Source organism: Ursus americanus, chromosome 19, assembly GCF_024610735.1.
Source record: "Ursus americanus isolate L20-20 chromosome 19, mUrsAme1.1.p, whole genome shotgun sequence".
Taxonomy (NCBI): Eukaryota; Metazoa; Chordata; class Mammalia; order Carnivora; family Ursidae; genus Ursus; species Ursus americanus.
The window spans coordinates 38,225,139-38,250,305 of NC_142145.1; the positions used below are offsets into that span (position 1 = coordinate 38,225,139).

General features: G+C 41.3%; 1 protein-coding gene across 1 annotated transcript in view; it reads left to right on the forward strand.

The window, feature by feature from the left end:
* The window catches only part of KLHL14 (kelch like family member 14), a 99,424-nt gene that overhangs the window by 31,078 nt on the left and 43,179 nt on the right, over window positions 1–25,167 (forward strand). The window lies entirely within an intron of this gene.

A 25,167-nucleotide genomic window follows, 5' to 3' on the forward strand; every position in this document is an offset into this window, starting at 1 on the left:
TATCCCAGCTGCATTCAGTTGTGCTTGCAGACTTCCACCCGAGACTCTCTTCCTCCCCTCCTTAAAGGGTGATTGTGTTTTACAGCAAACCTCTTGCCTTGGGCCCTGAGATTGGGAACTTATTGTTATATCGGTTATGATTCCCAATCTGACTCAGTCATGGAATCAAAAATCATCATTTCTTGAGTGCAGCAGGCTGTGTGCACCAGTCCCCTCGTGGGCACAGTGGCTGCACTGGTCAATAAAACTAAATTTTAACTGTCAAAATTGCCCAGAGCTGTATAGATAAAATAATAAACGAGTAATTTTGATCCATAAATCAAAGCCATACATTTAAAACCGACAAAAGAGAAAGTTAGATTTTCTTATAGCGTATGTCTTTTAAGCAGTTATATATTTTATCAGATTTTTAAAAAATCATTTCCTTTCCTCTTACTAAAAGCCCTTTAAAATAATAGAAACAGGACAACAGTTTGCCCATAAGAGCAGAAGAGGCGCAAAGACATGTGAGGTGGTGCTTGAAATAATACATTTCGGAGCTGGCTTACCCCGGTGAGACTGCCAGTAGCATTGTCCAGGATCTGCCACGAGGAAACTCCCTGGACAGCCATGCACTACCGTTGTAGGAAAGAAGTGGGGGGATGATGGCAGCAAGCTGAAGGAGACGGAAGGAAGAAAAATAAGTTAGAGATCCTTAACATGGTTTTTCTTCCCTTTTTTGACAAAAGGACCGTTAATAGTGATTTGAACATCTGAATGAGCGACCAAGTTGTATTTTAAAGGTAAAACCAAAGAATCAATTATCTGACACTGATCAATAGAGAAAGCCTCCACAGAATAAGACACTGATGCTAGGAGGAGGAGAGAAGAGAAAGGAAAGACAAAGATTCACAGAGGCCAAAGAAGTGATACTCATTCACAAATCCATCTGCTTTCCCAAATACACCAGGCAAAGCCCAATCTGCTACTGGTTTGAAGCCCTTCATTAAAGGCAAAAAGATTAATTAAAGCATCGTGAATAATACCTAAGAAAAGTCTTACATTCATTTTAAACCTTGTTCAGAGACAGAGTGATCATCCAATTTATTCTCCAAATGGGGACACTTTAGAGCATGACTTGGGGACCTACTGATTATGCTGGGACAATACGTATAGACTGGAACATAGGGTCACCCTACTCAGATTTCCACATTGCCTGATTTAACTCTTTACTTAGAAGGATGTGGTAAGAAGGCCTGAACTTGAATCAGTCAGACCTGGGTTCAAACCCATGTCTATGACCTTGAGCAAGGCATGTCAATGTCCCAAGTCATGGCTTCTTCATGTTTACTTATAAGTCACCTAGCACATAGCGTGAGCTCAACCAATCCCAGGTGTTATGGCCATTATTATATCACCACCAGCGGTCTCAGCACGAGGACTGTGTGGATCTTTCTACCCTAGAGGCGTCAGTCAACTCAAGCTGTCTATGCAGAGGGGAGACAAATTCCACTGCGACAGATATAGTACTTGGACCCACAGTCCCGGAGCCAGGAAACTATTTTCCATAGTTTTCTTATGTTGCACGTGGTAATCTATAGATTCAGAAGTAGAGATAAGTGTCGGTTGACTCCATTCACCAGGTTTGAAATGGAAGGAAATAAAGACATGAATGTATAGAAAAGTTCTTATAATGGGAGCATACTCAAAGATCTTGAACCTCTTTTCTATAGTCAGGCATGCTTACAGCTTTGAAATAAATGTCTACTCCGCTTATACTCTTCATTTCACTGGGACTTGTACTTTAAAAAATAGAGTTTATTACCTGCTGGGCTGTGACTACGTGGCCCCAAGTGAAGGCATATTTTTCAGGTTTGTTGGAGAGATAGAGACAGTTTATCTGGATGATTTCTGCTGTTGGTGTGTACTTTTTAATTAAGGCATCTTATTTGACTAATAAATAGGTCACTGACAGATTTCCATGCTGTTTGGGCCATGTAACAATAAAGGAAGAACGGTTTCTCACTGGAATAGGGGAAAAAAAAATCCAAATTCTCCCTAAATCCAACGAAGCTTTAGGGATCTCAGAGCTTCCCACTGCCATTCTTTTGACCCTGAAGGACCGCTAAACTTGTTGGCAGGAAGAGGTGGATGACAGTTTAATGCTAGCAGACAGTGCCCAGCTTGGGGCCTGCTTGTTTATTAAATGGCTGTTTCCATACGAATAAGCAAATACGCTAACCAGCAAAAACCTAAACCTTGAGGTTAGCTAGAGCCTCTGAATCTTAGAATCCTTTGCCCACGTGGCTTGAGCATGCATTTCTCAGCCTGTCTCATAAAGACGCTCCTTCGAGAAAGATGGCATTCCACAGGCAAGAGCACAGATCCCCAGCTACGGCAGCCACACAGCTTACACGAATTATATAACAAAGAAAAATGCAAAGGAAAGGCCGTCATCACTTTCTCTAGATCTTACCCTGTTATGTTATGTTTTAGAATCACAGCTTAAGGGGTACACAAATCATAATAAATTGAATGGAGGAGGATGGTAGAAGGGAGAAAGTGAATGTACATCACATAAAGAAAACAAACTCCAACCGTCAGCCAGTCCGCGGTCTGGTTTACCCAAACGGCAAAGGGAACGATTATTCTCACTGAAAAGACTGTTTTGGTAACATGCTGACACAGATTGCATTTTTATCCGCCTCTTTGGAAAAATCATTTAATATAACATTATATAATTAATGTTGAGAGTAGCGACAGACCTCTGTGGTCTCTCATAGAGAAAGTATTGAGAAATCACATGTACAAATGACTGTAAAGTCCTTTTGTCAGTGTAAAATGTTAAGTAATAACAGTAAAATTGGCATTGTTTTTCTCTCGACTGTTAATAATAGAAGGGAAGTTGAGATGCACTTTTGTTCATTTTTATTTTACAGTACTGCTTTCCCTGCATTTCTCACTCCTGCACGCAGTCTCCCGTTTCATTCTTAACTTATTAGAAAGCAGTACAGGAGACATGAATACTAAAATGGCCAGTGCAAAAAACATGCCTCCTGCACTTTGCAGGCCCTAAATCCTTGGTGCACAGATAAAACGAAACAATTCCCGTGGCTACTTTAGACATTTTCATAACACATCAAAGTTTTTATGAAGTCCACATGTAGAGGTCCCTTACGTCCCCCCACCCCCCTGCAAGGGACAGCACTGAGGAGCCTACTTTCTTCGTGCTCCCCATTGGCCGAGGCCTTCACTGGTGGGGAAAGGTGTTTCCTGGGGCTGACTTCCTTCTTTCTGCATTTCGGATGAGACATTCTACTTGTTAGGTGCTTGTTACTGCCTTCTATGAGCAATCATGAAGACTTCCCTTTAATAACGTTAAGATGAAAATTAGAAGAACTAAGTTAGAAAGGCATCTTCCTTCTTCTGGCCACCTCAGTTCCCTTTGCCGGAGGTAGGGGGAAATGGCCTTTTTTCTCCTCTTCCTTTCAGTTGATTTGTGGCTCCGTCTTCTACCTGGTAGTTCAGGGATTGGGGGCCTTGTATTTTTCAGTGGCAGGACATACAGGAAACCATTGCGTGGAGATTTCCTGGGCTGTCTCCTCTGATCCCTGGAGGACATTAAATTTGATCCCATCCACATGGGAGGGGTCCTGGGTCTGAGTGTCATTGATTTCTTTTAAGAGAGTCACAAAGATCAGAGGCTGGTGGACTCTTTATTTTATTTATTTATTTTTTTAAGTGTGGAGAGGGACTAAGGGTGAGGGAGAGAGAGAATCCCAAGCAGACTGCATGCCCAGTGCAGAGCCTGACCATGGGGCTTGATCTCATGACCCCGAGATCATGACTGGAGCCGAGATCAAGAATCGGTTGCTCAACCCAGCTGCCCCTCATTCTGTCTTTTAAAATATACTTTCCAGGGATCCCTGAGTGGCTCAGTCAGTTAAGCATCTGCCTTTGGCTCAGGTCGTGATCCCAGGGTCTTGGGATCGAGCCCCAGGTCAGGCTTCCTGCTCAGCAGGGAGCCTGCTTCTTCCTCTGCCTGCTCGGCCTGCCGCTCCCCCTGCTTGTACATGCGCTCTCTCCCTTTCTGAAAAATAAAAAAAATCTTAAAAAAAAAATATATATATATATATACTTTCCATAAATGTTGAAGGAATAGTACCAAGAAAGCAAATCTTATGTAAGACAGTGAAGTTCAGTTCCAAGAGATAAATACAGGTTTGATCATATCCGATACCCAATAATTGCTGATTATTCAGGAAATAATAAGCCTGCACACTGATACTTTCACCCGGACTTCTTTCCTTGGCCCCTATGTTTCTTAATTTCAGTTTATTTCTTTGAGGATATGTTGGAGGGAAAGTCAAGTTAGTCAAAAGCTAATAATCATTTCTTATGATTATTTATTTAGAAAGAATGAAAAGGAAATTCAATTGAGGGTTTTATACCTGTGGGTTTCCTTTATTTATATTATCTTTAAACCTAAACCCCACAAATTATTTAATTTTATTTAATTTCATTTCATTTCTAAACAGGGATGCAGAATCCATAGACAGTGCATTTCTCATTGCTGGAGAATCTCAGAAAACAATTAGGTGCTTCCAGAAGGACTCTGAAATTGCCCAGGGAAGAATTTAGACTTATTTACAGACTTCATTCTTTCATGTAACAAGCAATTATGGAATACCACTCTGTGCTGGGTGGGAGGGTAGAATGTGGATAAGATCACCTCTCCTCTCAAGAACCTAAGGAGGCAATTACAATAGAGAGTGTTAAGGAATCGAGCGGGACGGCTCAGGGCGCTATGGGAGCACAGAAAAGGGACCCTAATCTAAACATGAAAGGTTAGGGAAGCTTTCCTCAAAGTGACCTTCTGTAAAGTTGAGAAAATGAGTAGGAATTATCAAGGCAAAGAAGCGGATGAAAAAGTGTTTTAGTAATAGGGTCTAGTACTGGGAATACCAAAAGGCAAGACAGAGTTGGTGCCTTCTAGAAACTGAAATGAATTTGTGTGTCTCTAGGAGAGCCCAAGGCTGGGAAAGTATGTGGTGGGCTGGAGGATTAACCAACAACCATATTATATGGGACTATTTCAAGGAATTGTTGAGATCAGTTTAAGAATTAGAACTGAGTGGAGTACCTGGGTGACTCGGTCACTTAGGTGTCCGACTCTTGATTTTGGATCAGGTCATGATCTCAGGGTCATGATCTCAGGATTGTGAGATCAAGCCCCACGTCAAGCCCCACTTTGGGCTCTGCTGGGTGTGGAGCCTGCTTAAGATTCACTTTCTCTCTCTCCCCTGCCCCTCCCCCCAAAAAAGTAAGAACTGAAAGGTGTTAGTGAAAACATAGTGATCTAAAGACTTTATATAATAGCATGACATTTGTCCTCTCTTAGCTTGGAACTTTTTATTTCGGTTCATGGAGTGATTGTTTCCATGACTTTGGACAAAGAAGGAGAGAGAATTGTGTTTGGACTTTTTAAATATGTTAGCATCTAATTTTACCTTCAATGAGCTCAATTCTAATTTGAGATACATGGCTGCACATTGCTATATATCTTGAATTATTTGCTGCTGTGTATTCATGCACCAGTGCATTAGTGGATTTTTCATAGATTTTTAAAAAAAAATATGTGTGGTGGTCACTTCCAAAATACTGTATTTCAAGGAAGTTGGGTGCCTGGAAAAACTAGTTGACTTTATTTCTGGTTTATACCTCCCTTGAATATAGCAGTTGCTTTTTCTCCAGAGAACAGCATGTGTACAAATAATTCCGATGCTTTTTTTACATACAAGCTGTGGTACTTGCCACTAAGTCTGGTATAAAGGGGGTATGAGTCATATTTGCTGCTTAAATGTGCTGTGTGTCATTCCTAGGCAAAGTGCAGACTAAGTCTGGCAAGCCAATGAATGTGAATACCCAGAGATTAGATGATCTCCTTGCCCAGCCCTCTCATTTTACACATTAATTTCATTCATTCAATAAATGTAATTGATATCTTCTACGTAGCAGCCATTGCTCTCAATACAGGGAAAACAAGGCCGAGTCAAAGCAGATATTATCATGCCTTCACCAGTCTTAGAGCTGGGGGAGGGAGGGAACCAGAATTAATAAACAATCCCAGATCGTAGTCTATAATAACAACATGTGATCGTGATCAGGAGGAGAGCATAGAGGTGTGAAGGCCGTGTAAGATCTCCTCATGGAGAGACTGACCTAGTTTAGCCTTCTTGGAGAATTGTCACCAAAGAAGAGGCATTTGAGCTGAGAACTGAAGGATGAGACAGAGTCAGCCAAGTGAAGATGTGAAAAGAAGATTGCTCCAGGTTAGTTAATAATAGGTACGAAGACCCTGTGGAAAGAAGATGCATGGCTGAAATCAAAGACTAGGGGGCAGAAAGATAGGACACGTGGCTAAAGACATTTGCAGAAACTGGACCATGTAGGCTCTTCTATGGCAGGTTCACAAATTTGGCTTTTCCTTTAAGTGACTGAAGGAGAGGAGGTGTCATTCCCAGAGTCACAGGATGATTTAGTGGCAGGATGAGGAATAGAACACTGGTCTCTGTGTTTCCATCAAGCAGTGCTGCCTCACGTACCACACCAATCTGTCTCACCCGCAAGTGCCATTAGTCAAGAATCCAAGCAGATGAATGGGATTTAATCTGTGCTGACCCATTTCGCTCATGAAAAGCTGAATGGATCCAATGTACTTGTCATAGTACCACATTCAGAGAATAAAACTAGTATAGGTTAATTGAATGAATATCCTACTCCTAGAGATTAAGAATATTATCTCGGCTTCTGGACTAAACTGCAAGTTATGATATGTAAGTGATAAAATTTGCATTTAATATTATTGACAAGCCATAACTCAATGCAGATTTCTTGACATTTTAACTCTGTCTTTGAAGCAATGTCAAAAATGAAACAACAAAGCACAATACCCCCCCCCCCCCACACACACACATAGCCACATCTTTCAGGACAGATAGATCTAAATTGAAATACACCCCCAGGCACTTGCTGACTGTGAGCCCTTGGTGTGCTGCTTTCACTCTGATCCTTCTCATCTCAAAGTGAATACAATTCTACCCACCTCTTAGAGTTATCGTGAGAATTAAATCAAATAATACAAATAAGGCTGTAGACTCAGTATCTGGAAGATAGTTGTTCCTCAAAAAACTTTTATTCTATTTTAGTCTATTTCGCATATAGCCAAACAGAGGAAAGCAAAAGATTGAATCTTGCCTTCTGCTTTTATCATCAGGAGTTTGAGAAAGAAGACACACCTTTGATTCAGAATGAAATTTCTATCTATTTCTAGCATGAAGCTGTGTGTATCAGTCAGGGTGGGCTAGATTATGCTGTGGTAAGAAACAACTCCAAAATCTCAGGGGCTTAAGCCAACACAAAATGTATTTCTCACTCGTGCTATGTGTCCAACACAGGTTGGCGGAGGGCACCTGTTCATCAGAGTCAATTAGGGATCCAAACGTATGGGGCTGCATCATAACATGTATCTCTATCATCAACACAATGGGGGAAGAATGTGCCACAGTGTCTTGCACTGGCAATTAAAAGTGACATTTAGCATTTATGCTCAATCACAAGACCACACCCCATTTTAAGGGGGCAGGGAAGTGCCATCTTCCCCTGGTTCAGGAAGAAGAGATTCCAAGTATCTGGTGAACAGAGCAATATGCCTACTGTAATCCGTCCTACTGGACATTGAATAGTCCATGTACTCTCCTTGCCCTGCTCCAAGTACCCTTGTTTCTCCACACAGGGAGATCACCACAAATCGTCAAGCTCAGTGATGATCTCTGAGTGATGGACAATCATCCCAGTACCAGGCTCGTTTGTTCTTGGTCTTGATCTGGAAACAAACTAAATAATCAAACGACCTTGTTTCCTCCTGCATCATGCTCAGTGATGGATTAGGGACAGGATCAGCTCAACAAGTATTTTCATTTGGAAAGAGCATAGCAACTTAGCAATCCCACCAAACAGACATTTTGAACGGTGCTTATTCAACGTCGTGTTCCTTGATGAGGGCCCTCCCTAGTTCTGCTTCTTGTCCTTCGTTCTCCGTGGTCCCTGGAGCCACCTTATGGGAGATTCTTCTTTTTCCATTATCATCTTTGGACATCTCTGAAGTAAACCTGCGACTATGCTCTTCCTGCGAGTGGAAGAGGTTTTAAGTACCTTTGATGTCTCTAGACATTTAAGTCTCTAATTTCCACAGCCTCTTTTAATCCAGGCTGGTGGGTCTTTTGGCAATTAACTCCCTAGAAAACGTAGCTATCTTCTTATGTTTATATCCACTCCATGGCCACTGACCATGTCCACAGTTCTTTTCTGATAATACTTAGATTGCTTTTTCCTTCTCCCCCCCCTTTTCTCTCCTTTTCACACACGAGCACATACACACTCTAATACTCTATTTTTATCCGTCTTCAGTGGGAAAGCTCTCTTTTTACTCTTTTCCCTGAGTTAGAAAAATTTATTGGTTATCTGGCCCTTTATTGAAACTTTCTTCTGAGATACTCGAATGTGGTGAACTTCCTGCTGTGAGAGCCGTATTTTTAACTTGGTCTTCGTCGGCTGAGTTGTAATTTACCTATTTTGCTCAAAATGCGCCTCATTTTGTGTACGATACAAAACCGAAATCTCTTACCAGATGAGATTTAAAAAATTACTTCTTCCAAGGCCACACACTCCTAGATTTCTGGACTCCATTCCTTCCACTTTTTTTTTTTTTTTAAAGATTTTATTTATTTATTCGACAGAGATAGAGACAGCCAGCGAGAGAGGGAACACAAGCAGGGGGAGTGGGAGAGGAAGAAGCAGGCTCATAGCGGAGGAGCCTGATGTGGGGCTCGATCCCATAACGCCAGGATCACGCCCTGAGCCGAAGGCAGACGCTTAACCGCTGTGCCACCCAGGCGCCCCCATTCCTTCCACTTCTGCTTATAAAAGGGCCAACTTTGTTTGTGAGATCATCTCTTTACTGTAAATCTTGCCAAGTGCTACCAACAGCAGCCAAGGCACACTGTCAATATTCTGTCTTCCAACCTTGCAGTGGAGGATTATTAAATAAGCAATCTGCTAAGTAAGAGCAAACAGCAGTTTTCCCTAGTGGTATTCCATGCCGTAACATGAACGTCCATCTTCCCACCCTCCTGTGGTCAGCCACTGTGCACCTTCTTGATTCCAAAGCCTGTATCAGTCAGATTAGGCGAGGCTAGGCTAAGGGGTCATAACAACAATCCCCAAATCTTTTTTTTTAAAGATTTTATTTATTCATTTGTCAGAGAGATTGGGAGAGAGCAAGAGTAAGCACACAAGCAGGGGGAGCCCCAGGCAGAGGGAGAAGCAGACTCCCCACCGAGCAAGGAGCCCAATGTGGGTTCGATCCCAGGGCCCTGGGATCAAGACCTGATCTGAAGGCAGATGCTTAACCGACTGAGCCACCCAGGCGCCCCAGCAATCCCCAAATCTTACTGGCTTATTTCTTTTCATGTCATCTGTCTATGGTAGGTTTGCTGGGATCTCTGTTTGACTTCTTATTCCCATCCTCAGGTTCATGACAGCTCCACAATTTGACTTGTCACTATTGCCTGGCAAGGGAGAGGACAATTTCACTCTGACTTCTTAAGCTTCTCCTGTGAATTTAGCACATTTTATTGGCAAAATAAGTCACCTAGTCACACCTAACTTCAAAGTGGCTGAAAAAGTGCAATCCTCCCACACTCTCAGAAGGATTATAAAAATATTTCTTTAATAGCCCTAATGATTACAAACCATGCACCCTTAGGTTCAGAGAATAATGTGGTGCACTCTTCTTATCATATGCAAAATATCCTCACTCTTCCTATAAACAGTTATGAGTTAGAAGAGATAGCTTACTGCTCCATGCCTCTGTCTGTCTGTTCCTGTCTTGGTGTGACTTCATCGTCAGGACCGATATTTATTCACAGAAGATTGGATGCCTCTATATTAAAGGAAATGTTCAAAAATACATTCCAAATGTATTGGGGTGGAATTTTAAAAATTTTGCCTCCCCTCAAATAGTGTAATTATGTCTGACTTTATGTGATTTTCATTATTTCTACTGCTTATTATATATATGTAAACTACTACCCATCTATAATATAGATATGCAAACATGTATATAGATGAAAATTGCATTGATACACATAATTCCCATAGAACAAAATGGTTTTTATCATGTAGAGAGAACTCATTTAAAAAAGAATTGAAATGACTTTCAAAATTACAACAAAAAAATGGAAAGATAATTGGGGTGAGTGATTATTATATGCAAATATCTCCATCAAAATAAAGGAGTAATTAAGGCAAAGTGCAAATAAGCAAACTGTTCCTTCTCAGATCCCTGAGATCACTTTGCACTGGAGTTTGGAAGTAAATCTGTATTTCATGACCATCTGGCCAGTTAGAAATTGGTTTTGTGTATCATACACAAGAGGACCTCCTGACTGGGGAATGATCACTCTGACCACACCTTTGTATTTATTAATTACACTGTTTTTGATGGAGCAAACGGTTGTATTTCACGGAAGATACCCTAAGAGCCTGGGCACATTCAGCTGGCTTCAACAATGGTTTTGCTGAAAGGGGAGTGCTGAGCAGACACTTTCTTACCTCTGTGTCTGGATGCCAAGACTTGTACTGCTCCTTACAGCGTGTGCTAATTATTAATCCTACCGGCATGCCTTGTTTGGTCATTAAGTCTTAATTTCTTTTAAAAAAATTAAGATTGAACTCCAGTTATTTAGCTAGAACAATAATCATTGTGAATTTCAAAGACCAAAATCTTCCCACATTTTTATGTCGAGAACCGCAAAGTGCTTTCAGAAAACCCTACTGCTAAGGCAATGATGTATCGCTTTCGCTTTCATTATATGTTTTTAATCAGAGCATGACTTCACACTAGACAAAGCGATGCTTTATGCATGGTCTCACTTGTTTTTGCTAAAATCTTCTGACATGATTAATTTTACTTTAATGCTTTTGTCTTGTTGTAATGGTAAGGATGATGGGTATAAACCAAGCAAAAATACATGCTTTTCTATTATAATGCCTCTGAGCATTAAAAATATCTTAGCTGAAAAGGGGGAAAAAATCACAGGAGACTGGTCCGACTGGAATTAAATTTCTTGCTACCTGAACACAGAGTACATGAGATTAAAAAAAATGATTCAGTCATTGTTTTTAGTTTTATTTTTGGTATTTTTTATAGCAATTTATGCATCTGTCTGATTGGATTGGAACAGGAGGAAAGAGATTGTGGCTTACAGATTTTTTTTTTTTTTTTATCTCATTTGTCGCCTTGTAGCATTTACTTCTCAGTATTAAGGGACCAAAATATTAACCAATTTTATACGAGGTGTACCTCGACCAGATGAAGGGAAAGCATGCCATACTTTTCCATGGGGATGCCCGGCATTGGATGGAGGCAAGTTTTCAGCTGTACTAATTTTCGGTCTAAAAGAATGAGTACAGTAGCCTTTGTCCAAACTACAGAAAAGCAGTGATGTAAATGATCTTATGAAGAACACAGCAGACCATTCAGCAAGTGAGACTTGCCTTGCGAGCAGCTGTCCAAGTATGGATTCTACCCTAGCCTTTTTCTTTTTTCTTTAATAAATGATGACATTTTTTACCCGTATTACAAGAGTATGACACTTTCCTTTTTTCTACACAACCTGTCTAAACTTGTTTTACTTGCCTCCCAAATAAATCTTGTTAACAATACAAATATCATGCAGCGTTGTCCAGTAGAATTTTATGCAGTGATAGAAATGTTCTTTCAAACGTCAGAGGCCAATACAGCAGCCACATGTGGCTATGGAGCACTTTAAATGTGGCTACAACAGAGAAACTGAGTTGTGGATTTTGTTTAATTTTAATAAATTTCCACTTACAGTCGCCTCCCGTGGTAAGCGGCTTCTGTCACAACAGCACGGCTCTAGATGACAGAAAGCTTCGTGATGCTCGCATTTCCTCTGGAAAGCTGTCTGCCACCCCAGCCTCGCTGGTCCAAACCTATTCCCCTCTGTACCAGGAAAAAAATAGGTGACCCTATGAAATCACTAAATTCAAAGAACACCCAGTGAACCACATGCGAGAGCCCCCTTCTAGGTACTGAGTTTCACCTGTTAATGTCTCATTCTCTTCTTCCGCAAGTCCCCACTTTTGCATCTTAGATTACTGGTGTATTCATTTCCTGGAACTCCCATAACAAAAATACCAAAAACTAGGGGACTTAAAACAACAAAATGTATTGTCTCCTGTTGTTGGAGGCTAGAAGTCTAAGGTCCAAGTGTCAGCAGAGCCAAGGGCCCTTCCAAAGACTGGAGGGGGGAATGCTTCCTCTCTTCTTCCTGGCTTCTGACGACTCCTGGCAATGCTCAGTATTTCTTGGTTTGTAGCTTCGTTCCTCCCATCTTTGCCTTGTCTTCACACGGACTCCTTCCCTCTGACACTCTTCTGTGTCCACATCTCTCCCTCCTTTCTTGTATAAAAACATCTGTCATTGCCTAATCCAGTCTGCCCTCATCTTAACTTGATTACATTTGCAAAGACCCTACTTCCAAAGAAGTTTGTGTTCACAGTTCCTAAGGGTTAGGACTTAAACATATGTCTTTGGAAGACACCTCACTACCCCTAGCAAATGACACACATAAGGAAAAAGCACAACAAAACAAAGAGACACAACTATGTGGAAGGCACACAGTCTAGTCACTTCACTAGCATTTATTCGTTTAATTCTTACACCACTAGGGTATTAGGCACTACGATTACTTCGACTCGAGATGAAGAAATGGAAGCACAGAGATCTCACGTCATTTGCTCAAGGTCACACAGACGGTAAATGGCAGAGCCAAAATGTGTACCCAGCTAAAGCTCCAGAGCCTGCACTCTTCTGGTTCTCATTACTGGGGTAGTAACAGAGTGTGTAGTATAGAAAGAGCTAAAGGTGAAGCAAGACTGGACAGGCCACTTCAGCACTTTCTGCAGGATAACATGGAATATTCTCTGCACAAACTGAATATGTTAATATCATAAATATGCATATTTGTTGAACTTTCCACTATCCCCTTTGTTATTAAAGATCAAAGGAAGAATATTGTATTGAGTTATTCCTAGGGAAAATCATTCTAGAATGAGATGACCTTCCCTTCTAGGGGACTTGCAGCTCTTGTCACTGCTCTCTGTGTGTACCTCTCCACTGGCAGAAATCATAATTGTAGGATCTGTGTGCCAAGACATGGTTTGCTAAGGAAGGAAAAGCTGTGTGTGTCTGCCTTCTTGCTCGTCTGTTTCATCTTGTACTAACGACATGGACGGCCTCCTTCGTCTGAAGCGTGTTGGTAAATCTCAGATCTTCGGTTCCTGTCTGGTCATAAATTTGTTTGAAGTGTTTCATTACTGTAATCACTAAGTTTACCAAATACCAGTAGCTGCTCTTGTGTGCACAAAAACATTTTCTAGGATTAAATTACTTCTTCCACTTTAGAGCTTTCTTTCTTTTTTTTTTTTAAATGACAGAGCTTTCTTTTTTGTCTTTATTCTTGTCAAAAACCCAAGTCCTTTTTTCCCACCTGAGTGATGATCAAAAGATCTATGTGCAGATGGGTTAAGGAGCATTGTAATGTGCTTTCAATCTTATTATTAAATTTGCAAGGTCTGATATCTTACATTGTGTTTGTCACAAATACATGTAAATGGGTTTCTAGATCTAGTTCAGAAATAACCCAGGACGGTTCTCCTGTTTCTTGTATGTGTATCTCTAATGTCCATTTCGTTTGCTAATCTCCGCATCAGGGTTTCATCGCCATCTGGTCTCAGACCCTGAACTGAAAAGCTTAGTAGATGTGAGTCCAGGATGAAGCCAGAAGGGGGCACTACTGAGCACTTTCACTAGACAGAAAACCTTTCCTGACCTTTGGAAAATTGTTAGGTTTCCCATACTGTTTTCAAAAAGAAAACAGAAACATAAAATACATATCTTTTTAAGAGGCAACTTCTGTTCTTTTTTCCAAGTTTAGTCACTGACAAATACGATGGCCAATGCCTGATTGTGCCGTGATCTGAGGAAAGCCAAAGATAAGAGTTCAATTCCCTCTACAGTTCTGCTGGCTCTGTGCGGAGGGAATTCTTTTTCCAAGCGGGGGCTGTGCCCTACCGCTTCATACAGGCACCTGTGACTGTTGGTAATGCAAGCCGTCTGAAAGAGCGGACGGAACAGCACAAATCCATTAACACTGCTGGAAAATAACAGCACATTGATTCTGCCGAAAGCAGGTTAGTAGCATCACCCTCGTGCATGTTGCTTCCTTAAGCAGAACTGATGGGGGCTGGGAGGGCACAAAGCAGTACCTTCTGAGGTCTTCTGAGTTTCACTTGTTTGCAGCATATAACATGTCACTTGACAGAATGCAAACAAATGAATGTAAACACATTTCCCAGAATAAATAATTTCTACCACAACTTGTCCTTTTGAGAAAAAAATATGTTAGTAGTAGTTGTCTATCCAGGGGTCAACAAATTTTTTTCTGTAAAGGGCCAGATAGTAAATCTTTGGGGTTTTGTCTCGATAAGGTCTCTGTCACCACTACTCAGCCCTGCCACCGTAGCATCATTCACACGGAAATGAATATGTGTGGCTTTGGTCCAGGAAAGCTTTATTTATAAAAATAGGTGGAGAGCCGGATTTCACCTGCAACCTATAATTTGCCAAACTTTGCACTCTAAGGACATAACGATTTTATTCATAAATCATACCTGTTGGTGGTAAAACAATATTTATGGTCTCATAACTAACATTTTTTTAGACTGACTAAGCCCTTTACTTGCATTGACTCATTCAATATTCACAACAATCCCATGGCACAAGGCCCACTGTTACTCCCATTTTATGGAGGAGGAACCAAGGCTTTAAGAGGTAAAATAGGGGTGCCTGGATGGCTCAGTCGGCTGGGCATCTGCCTTCAGCTCAGTTCATGATCTCGGGGTCCTGGAATCAAGCCCCACATCTTGTTCCCTGCTCAGTGGGGAGCCTGCTTCTCCCTCTCCCTCTGCCTGCTGCTCCCCCTACTTGTGCTCTCGCGCTCTCTCTGTCAAATAAATAAAATCGTTGAAAAAAAAAAAAAAGAGGTAAAATAGTTGTCCAATGCCCTGAGTAAGAAGCAAAGCCAAGGGGCCCCTGGGTGGTGTAGTTGGTTAAGCGTCTGACTCTTGGTTTCAGCTCAGGTAATGATCTCAGGTCTTGAGATCAAGCCCCGCATTAGGCTCCACGCTCAGTGCAGAGTCTGCTGAAGTTTCTCCCCCTTCCTCTGCCCTTCCCCTCGCTTGCTTGCTCTCTCTCTCTCTCTTTCAAATCAATTAATCAATTTAAGAAAAAAAGAAGCAGCAAAGCCAAGATTCAAACTCAGGTAATCTCGCTCCACAGATCACAAACCATTGAATCACAAACCATACTGACCCCCAGGGGGTATTTCGTGACCTTCACCTTCAACTTTGGAGGTAGACTTTGCTCTGAACATAAATGAAACACTTTCTCTGCCAGCACCAGGAGAGCAGACATTATATCTACCTTGTTGATTCACTCCACTCCCCTGCCTGGCTCACAGGACACAGCCCACAGACAGTAGGCAAAGGCTGAATCGGGGATTACCTCTCACTCTCGCCAGCGCCACAAGCCAGTCCCCAGAGTAGCTAAACATTGGCTCAACAGCCATTGGGTCCTCCAGGAGGTTATCTACTGCTTGCGCTGAGACAATGTCAGCCTTTCAAAGATATGGCCAGCCCTTAAATGTATGCAGTTACATTTTTCTGCTTGTCTTAATTCTATCTTTGAATTTGCAAGTATCTGCTATGTAAACCAGCCTCTTTGCAGACTATATACGCAAAAGCAGTAAAGGATAAAAAGATAAGGAAGGGAGTTTCAATTTTAGCAACACCAAAATGATCATGAACATTTTAATTGAACATTTATTGTGTGGCCGGCACTGCGTTGAACAGATTGCATACATCTTCTTACTGAGATCCCATTTTAAGGCAGACGTAACTACCCTGACAAGGATTTAAAAACTAAGGTTTAAGTATCGCATGGTGCACTGGGTGTTATACGCAACTAATGAATCATCGAGCCTTACATCGGAACCCGGGGATGTACTGTATGGTGACTAACATAATATAATAAAAAATCATTAAAAAAAAAAACTAAGTTTTAAGATAACAAAATAACTTGTCGAAAATTACAGTTGATATTAAAAGGCATGAATGTTTTATTCCCGAACCTGGATGCTTAACCCCCGTACGACGTGTCTTCGCTGAGATGCTCTCTCTCAACCTCTATGGCTTGAGGCTAAATAGATGGAGAACTTTTGTGTAAGACATTGTGCCGCAAGCTTTACATGGGCTATTCAGAGTGACAGCGTGAGGTTGAGATCATTATTTTCTCCATTTATTAATGAGGAAACCAAGGTCAAGGAGTATTTCCAAGATAGCCTGGTGGAGCCAGAATACGAAACTAACCAGTTGTCTTCTACCTCTTCAACTCAACGTCATACTGCTTTTATCTTGTCGGTATGATTTTAAGGCTCAGAGTAGGTATGTACTGAGGGCTCTCCAGGATAATAGAACTTTACAAGTGTATTTATTGGATACATTTTATCCTCATAACAATCCTCATCATATCCCTACCCAGTCATTACATTTGGAAAGCACGTCCAAGTCTATCATTATTGAGTCACCCAGAATAACCCTGTGAGATAAACAGGTCAGGCATTATTATCACTGTCTGACATATGAGGAAACTAAAGTTCAGAGTGGTTAAGTGACTTGTCAAGGTCATGCAATAATTGATGAATTTGTGACTCAAACCTGTGGCTTCTGACCTAATTTATTTCAGTGTTCTTTCTATTAGGCCATGTTCTATGAAACCTTATTAGGAGTTCTTTGACCTGTAACTGACATTATTTGATCTCTTTCTAACACGATATTTTTTTTTTCCAACTGGATTATTTAGAAAAGTATGTATCAGAAGCTTTTAATTCACTGGAGCCATTTTGAATGGAAAGTTATTAACTCCTTCCTTGTTGCAAATTTTGCCGACGAGAGAACCCACGAGGTGCCGTATTAAAGCTGAAGCATACTTGACGAATAACACAGGATTCCAGCAGGAAGCAGACATAAGAGCTGCTCCCCTTTCCTATGCCCGATGCCAATACAGCGGGGCACTGTTCCCACCCAGGTCTGAAGGCAAAGAGAGGGAGAAGTTAGCAGAACCAGGGCAGAGGGGCTGTGTTGAAGAGATTCTCTAACGGGATCTTTATACAGACAAAAGATGCAGCCCACACCGACCCAGAAGAAGGAAGCCAGGGGAGGATATACCCTGACCCTCCTCTCCTCCTCCCGCCAGTCTTCTGAAACCAAATCCAGCCAGAAGCCAGAGGAAAGGGAGCCCCTAGATGTGGTTAGTACAACTGATACCTGGAGAACTGAGCAGGGTCACTGGGAGTGGTGAAGGGATCTGCTGGGGTGATCAGAGGAGGCCCACCACTCACTATGCTTTTTTTTTTTTTTTTTTTTTAGATTTTATTTATTTATTTGACAGAGGGAGAGACAGCCAGCGAGAGAGGGAACACAAGCAGGGGGAGTGGGAGAGGAAGAAGCAGGCTTCCCAGCAGAGCAGGGAGCCTGACACGGGGCTTGATCCCAGAACCCTGGGATCAGGCCCAAAGGCAGACGCTTAACGACTGAGCCACCCAGGCGCCCCCCCACTACTCACTACTCTTAAGCTGCCTTTTATTATAGACCAAACTTGATGATTGAAAATGTCAAAATGCAGATACGTTTTCAGTTCTTTGCAACTATAATATCTACTTTAGCTTCCCCCAGTTCCTTAACACTTGAACTGTTTTATATTTTCTTCTGGATCTAACTGGCTCACTACCAAATAAGCAAATTGGGAGTGGAGGCAGGGAACAAAGGGGCAGTGACATGATGCCACCAAGCCTGTCCACCAGTAACAGGTCAAGCCTGCAGCCAGCATTATCCCAGGCCCATCCCTCACAGTAAGAATAACCAGGAATTTTTGTTTGACTTTTAAAAGATGAATCACTTTTCTTCTTCCCTATGATTCTTTTTATGAATGGAAGCCATTGTCCACGGTACAGCATTGTGCTTTGCACACCTTAATGGTACAAAGTAAAAATTAGGGGGCACCTGGGTGGCTCAGTCGGTTAAGTGTCTGCCTTTGGCTGAAGTCATGATCTCAGGGTCCTGGGATTGAGCCCCACGTCGGGCTCCCTGTTCGGCAAGGAGTCTGCTTCTCCCTCTCCCTCTGCCCCTCCCTACCTCATGCAGTCTCTATTGCTCTCTCTCTAATAAATTAATAAAATCTTTTAAAAAATGAAGTAAAAATTAATGGTCTGATTCACCTTTACTGGAAAATACTATTGGTGTTTGTAGCAAGAACTGAGACCACTGTCTTCAGTAGTGTAGTTCCCTATTGGGCTCTGTGAATTCCTTATTCACAGAGCACAGATCACTCCTGTATTGGCTCCTCTCCGTTTTCCCACGTTCCTCTTAGTTACATTTTCCTCTCGCATTTTTGTCATCGTCATTCCTATCATGTTAGACTTGAGGCTCTGTTTCTGATAAAGCAAAGGCACTATGTATCTGAGAGATGTCATAGGTTTGTGCTGAGGCCTCCCGATTGTTCCTAAATGTAGAAGGAAAAGCTATTACTGGCAGGGTCCTACGGGAAGAGTCATCTGGTCTCTTTTTCAAGGTCAGATGGGTAACTGCGGATCGAAATGGGTGAGTCAGGCAAGTGAGTTCACTGTGCTTGGGCTCTGAGACAGAGACTATTAGAGAAGGCTTCCCTAAACTTGTGAGAATTAAGTGTTCTAACATTCTTCACCACATGAAGATTTTTAGACTGGTAACTGAGGAAGGCCAGCCATGTGAAAAAGAAGAGCTTGATTAATTAGCCATTTAAAACAAATGTGTCAAGGTTGGGGGAGAGGAGGCCGTCCCTTGAGTGAACAAAAAACAGGTAAAAATGTAAATTTTATGGGAATCAAGCCTGAACAAATGCTCAGTGAATGTAGATGTCAATAACGAATCATTCTTAATGAGTATTATTAACTTCAATAAAAATCTAGTTTGAAAGTCATTCTATTCCTTTCTTTTATCCCTTAAATAGATGGTTCCCAATAGGAGGAGCTCACCTCTTACCTTTTACCTCTGCCCGTTCTTGTGATGTATGGCCCCAGGGCGTCAGGGCTGGCAGACACCTGCCGCAAACCCACGTTGCTCCAAGACCGCCCAGAGGTGTGCACCCTTCTGCAGACTACCAAGAAATGTCCAAGCTTTCTGTTGGCAGGATTTTAAATATGGACTTTGCCACTTTTGTTGTCCCCTGTCTACTAATGTTACCAAAGTGTCCAGAGGCATGGAATTGAGGGCATAACTGTTAGAGTGGCTTAAAATTCGCCAGTCTCAGAGCACTAGCACACTGCTGGCCAATGTAGGGGGAGAGAGCCTTTTCTTCAGAGAACTCACTTTGTTCTCTGCAACTCTACTTTTCACCTTGCTACTGTGCCGTCACCATTCTCCCACCTTTCCGTTTAATAAAACCAACGTGAAGAATCTTTAAGTACCGGTGTTTCCAAAGGAAAAGAAGAAGAACTTGAGGAAGAGGAGAGGAATGACAATTTTTAAATTGTTAATTTGTGAGGAAGCCTGGTGGGCCTGGTACTGAAATCATGAAGAACAAGGAGGGTTTTATTGGGCGATGAGTTTGGTCCAGAGAGCATCCATTCTGTCCTCCTAGCACTTCTATTATATCCTTCATCTCGATGAATGTCACATCTATCTGGTGAAGTCATCTTCTTACTCTGAAAATGTGGCTTTGGGAAGAACGTACTTTCTCAGGTACCTCCCTGGATGCCTCTTTTCGAGTTACTCTTTAGGTACTAGTGTTTGGCAAGACATCATGCCAGCCCTCTTATCCCGAATGTTCATCCTGCGTGTGGCATCCATGATGGTTGGTGAGGGACCACTAATCTACGTTTCCTTCCCAGACCTCTCTCTTAAAACTGACTACTGTATTTCCAACTGCCTCCTGAACATCTTCATTTGGCCTAAGAATTGTTATCTTGCCTTCAAACCCATCATCGTTGTTCCGTATTGAAGTAAATGACATCTTCATCTCCCCGATCTGAAAATTTAAGTTTCATCCCTGACTTGTCCTTCTCCTCTAATCCCTTCTTCATTCTGCCAATAACTGTTGTCATTATTATCTTCTGTTTTAATCCATTTCTTCCTCTCCACTCCTATTGTCAGTCCCATAAGTATAAAATCTTCCATGAATCACCAGAACACGCCAGATGAAATCCGCCTCCTCAGCATGGCTTCTAAAGCCTGCCTCCCCAGATTCACTTAGATTGTGTCTCCCACCCTACACCCTTTCCTCCAGCTTTCCCAGACCCCACGCAGGTCCCTGAAAGGTAGTCCCTTCTAACACCTAGGCCGTCGCTCATGCCCTTTCTTCTGTGTGGGATGCTCTTCAGCTCTAATTCCACACGCAACACCTGTTCTACTTCAAGCTCTGTGCTAGGACTTTGGGATACAAATAAGACATGGCCCATATGATTAAGGTCTCCACAATTTTCACAGGTGAATTGGTTCATAAATAAATAAATGGATAAATAGAAATACAAGTGCATCAGTTGGATATACTATGATAGGCCAAGACAAATGTAGGGGTGGGGTGTTAAGGGAGCACAGAGAGATGCAACCACTTAGCCATGCGCCTCCTGACCAGGTTCCAGGTCACTCCTGCCCCACCTCTAGCAAATAGTTGCTGCTTCCTCTGCAGGGTCACCCAGCCTTGCCCCACTTACCTTAGAAAGCTTATTGTTTCCTGTGGTAGTTGTTTATATGTCTGCCTTCCTAGACTGCAAGCGAGAATCTCGTGTCTTGTTTCTCTTATAGCCACTGTGTCAAGCATATGTAGTCGTTATTGAAGAAATGCGCGAGTAGTGTCTGAACCACGATAGCAGCTGAAGCAACCCTGGCAGTCAGTAAACTCACAGATGCCAAAGCCACTTTACCTTCACGTCTTATTGATACACTGATGAGTGTGGGTGAGGTTACACCGTACTGTGTGAGGTATACATACGCATACATATATATACACGCTCACACGTACATACATATGTATGTGATGTTATATACATATATATAATGTCAAGTAGTGAGGCCCAGAATGCTTATAGGTGTTAATGGTGAGAGAAATGCCCAGTTTATCCAGATCTGTGAATAGTGGACTTAAGGGACATAAACATATTTATAGTTCGAGTCCAAATATTTGGGCAAGCTCTGAAAATGTATTCTGTCCTATGGACTGTGTACTAAGTGCCTGCCATAGTTGCACAAAACAGGCCCTAGCTAAATATTTGTTGACGTAGTGTGTTTCCATCAGATTGCAGCACAGCGCATGATACATTTTGATGAAACTAGTGGGTGCTGTTTTGACGAAGTGTTCATGAAAGCTAAACTGCAGTGATATTGTTGAATATAGCTACATCACTGTAAAATACATCAGGATTAAAAATAGAGTGGAGCATGGGGTGCTTGGGGTCTCAGTTGGTTAAGCCTCCGACTCATGATTTCAGCTCAGGTCATGATCTCAGGGTTGTGAGATCAAGTCCCACGTTGGGCTCTGTGCTGGGTGTGGAGCCTGTTTAATATTCTCTCTCTCCCTTTCCCTCTGGCCACCCCCCTTTTCTCTAAAAAAAAAAAAAAAAAAAAAAAATAGAGTGGAGTTTATTACTGTGACTATAAAATAGTGAATTTTTAAAAATTCTGATCAGTGTAATAAATTCAATTTAAGAATTGGCTCTCAGTGTAAAAGAGGCTCTTGGATAAAATATATGACACCAAATGCTGATGGGAACCTATATTCCAAGTTCATGTTATTCAGTAAAAATGCGACACCTCAATCTAATCTGTTTTTTGGTGGTAGTGCTTATTGACATTTAGCATCTGGGCTCTCTGGCTAATCATAAGACCCTCGGTAAACCATTTACATGTTCAGAGCCTTGGTTCTTTCTGTTCTAAACTCTAGAAAATAATCCCTGCCTACCTCACAGAAGGTACATGGGAAAGTCCCATGTAAAATGGCAAGTGACGCAGAAGCGTGATGAGTTCTTATTCTGGCCAGAGAGAGTACGATATGAACGAAAGCTGAAAGTGACATTGCATTTTAAATCGAGGAAGTCACAAAGAGTTGGGAACTGCTGAAAGGTGTGCTGAGAGCAGGTGTAAGGGGTCAAGTGAAAACCATTTAGATCTTATTCTACAGTCAGTGGGGAGTCACCAAAAAATCTTTGAGCAGGGCAATAACATAATTAAACCTGTATTTTAAAAGCTAATCTGGGGGTGAATTGGAAAAGGAGAGACTGGAGACAAGGTAACCTTTTATTGCATAACCCAGGCAGGAGATAATAAGGGCCTGATATAGAGCATCGGCTATGAAAACAATGAAAGAATAGCAAAATTAGAACTCATTTTACAAATAGAGTTAAACATCATGTGGTGATGCTGGGCAGTAAGAGATAAGAGATGGTCTGGCTTGGCCGAATGGAGCGGATGCCTTTCCTCAGAAGAGGAAACCAAGAAGAAGATACAGTTTAGAGGTGAATAGATTTAGTCTTAAACATCTGTGTTGCACTGTCTCTATTCACCACATCCAGACTTGTGCCTGGTACATTGCAGGTGACTCTTTGGTGAGCATACCAATGAACAAAGGAAGAATTAAGGACTGGGAGATATTTAAGGGAAGGTATCCAGAGAAGACTGGAATTAGTCTTTATGATGGGAGAAAATGCTAGAAATACAAATTGTGAAGTCAGCATTAAGCAAATAGATAGTATCCTTGACATCTGAAAGGGCAAAGAGATGGAGTCAAAAGAGAATTAATGACTCAACTCTAAGAAAATAGGATTATGTATGTCCAATGCCTGGTATAGAGTAAGATTCAATTAAGAGATATTTGTTGAAGAAACAAGTGGAGGAATGAATGAATACCAGCTTTTCAGGAGAACAGCTGGTTGTCTCCTAGTAGCCCTCTGTTTTGTCTGAAGTGTTTTGTCTGTATCACATAGGCTAATTCTACAATTCATCCTCTGTCTCCATGAGGAACCATGAATTGTAAGACCAAATTTCAGGCAACCATGAGGAACTTCTTCCCCTTGTCCTTCTCACTTCCACATGTTTTCTTTCCAGTTACTTAAATCTATCAACAAACTGCAGTTATAACGGATTGTTCTTTCCTTATGATTGCCCATTATACAACAGCAACAGGAATTTTTCATAAAACGTTTTCATGCAAAATGGGCCAAATAGAACCAAAATATTCAGTCCTCACTTAAGTTACTGTGACCCATATATACAACACGATGCATTAGAGTTATTGGTCCAATACCTTTTTTTTTTAAAAGATTTTATTTATTTATTCGACAGAGATAGAAACAGCCAGCGAGAAAGGAACACAAGCAGGGGGAGTGGGAGAGGAAGAAGCAGGCTCATAGCAGAGGAGCCTGATGTGAGGCTCGATCCCATAACGCCGGGATCACGCCCTGAGCCGAAGGCAGACGCTTAACCGCTGTGCCACCCAGGCACCCCTGGTCCAATACCTTGACCACCACTGGGAATTTGGAGAAAGAGGCCATTTCAGTCTCAACCTGAGTTGATTTTGCTCTTATGGGCCCAGCCTAGATGGGCAGATGAGGACAGCAGGACAAATAATATGTAAAGATTAAATTAAACCTAAAGCCTTCAGCAGGTATAATGTAAAAGGCTCATGTCTATGAAAGTAATATTTGAAAAAAATTTAGATACGAACTAGATCTAAAATGATGTAAAAAACCCAATTTCTAAATATTAATTATATGAAGTGAAAGACTAAAATTGATTGTTAAAAGTCAGTCAAACTAAAAACTTCACCATTTATAGAATTTAAATAACCTTATCCTATTCTTTCACTACACACCCCTGCCCAAAAAAGCAAAGTTTTTCATGGCTGATACATGATCAATTTATTCACATTTACCACTGCCCTTTGGCTTTACCCACCTCTGAAGGATTAAATAACCAAAGGACAGGCTGAAAGGAGGTAACAGAAGAAATAATAATACTGGAATAATATATGAGCCAGACCACTGGTCATTGAATAATCAAGAGTTGACTATATTCCTAAAATATAGTCATCATTTATCATTTAGTCCAAGAAATCTCATCTCTCAGCTAATAAAAAATTTTTCCTTAAAATTACTTCTAAATGTCAGATGAATGTAATTCAAAAAATGAGAACATAAAATTAGTGTCTGTTTTCAGAAGCACCGTTAAGGCCTTTTAGTAATTTCACTGACTTTTTAGATTTTCCAACTGAAGATCTACCTAGAGATTTTTTTTCCGTCTCATTATTGTATAGAGGAAATGAACTTTGAGCAGTCCCTGTCAGCTCCGAGGCCCTGTTGGTTTGATGACTGTTTTCCCTACACAGGATGATCCTATCGATTGGCTACAGTCATCTTTGACTGTTAAAGATGCAGAAAGTTAACTGCTACTTGAGGTGAGAAGCTATAATTCACAGAAGACCTAGGTAAATATGACAAGAAAGAGTAGGAGATATGTTGAAACTACTTAATCATAAAAGGATCACCCATGGTTTAAATGCATGTATTATTTGTAAAAATTGGAGAGTACTTTAAGGAAGGGGGAAGACTCTTTTTTATTTTAATTTTTGTTAATGTTTCAAGTTTTTATTTGAACTGCAGTTAGTAAACATATAGCGGAATAGTAGTTTCAGGAGTAGAATTTAGTGATTCGTCACTTCCATACAACACCCAGTGCTCATCACCACAAGTGCCCTTCTTAATGCCCATCCCCCATCTAGCCCATCCCCCACCCATCTCCCTTCCAGCACCCCTCAGTTTGTTTTCTTCACTAAAATGTTTGCTTCTTAACTGAAAGCAGGTTACTATTTTTTTAATTATTTCAATAAAGAGTAAAAGACATGTTGAGGCTACTTAAAAAAAAAAAATGTCATCCACAGCTCAATGCCTTTGCATT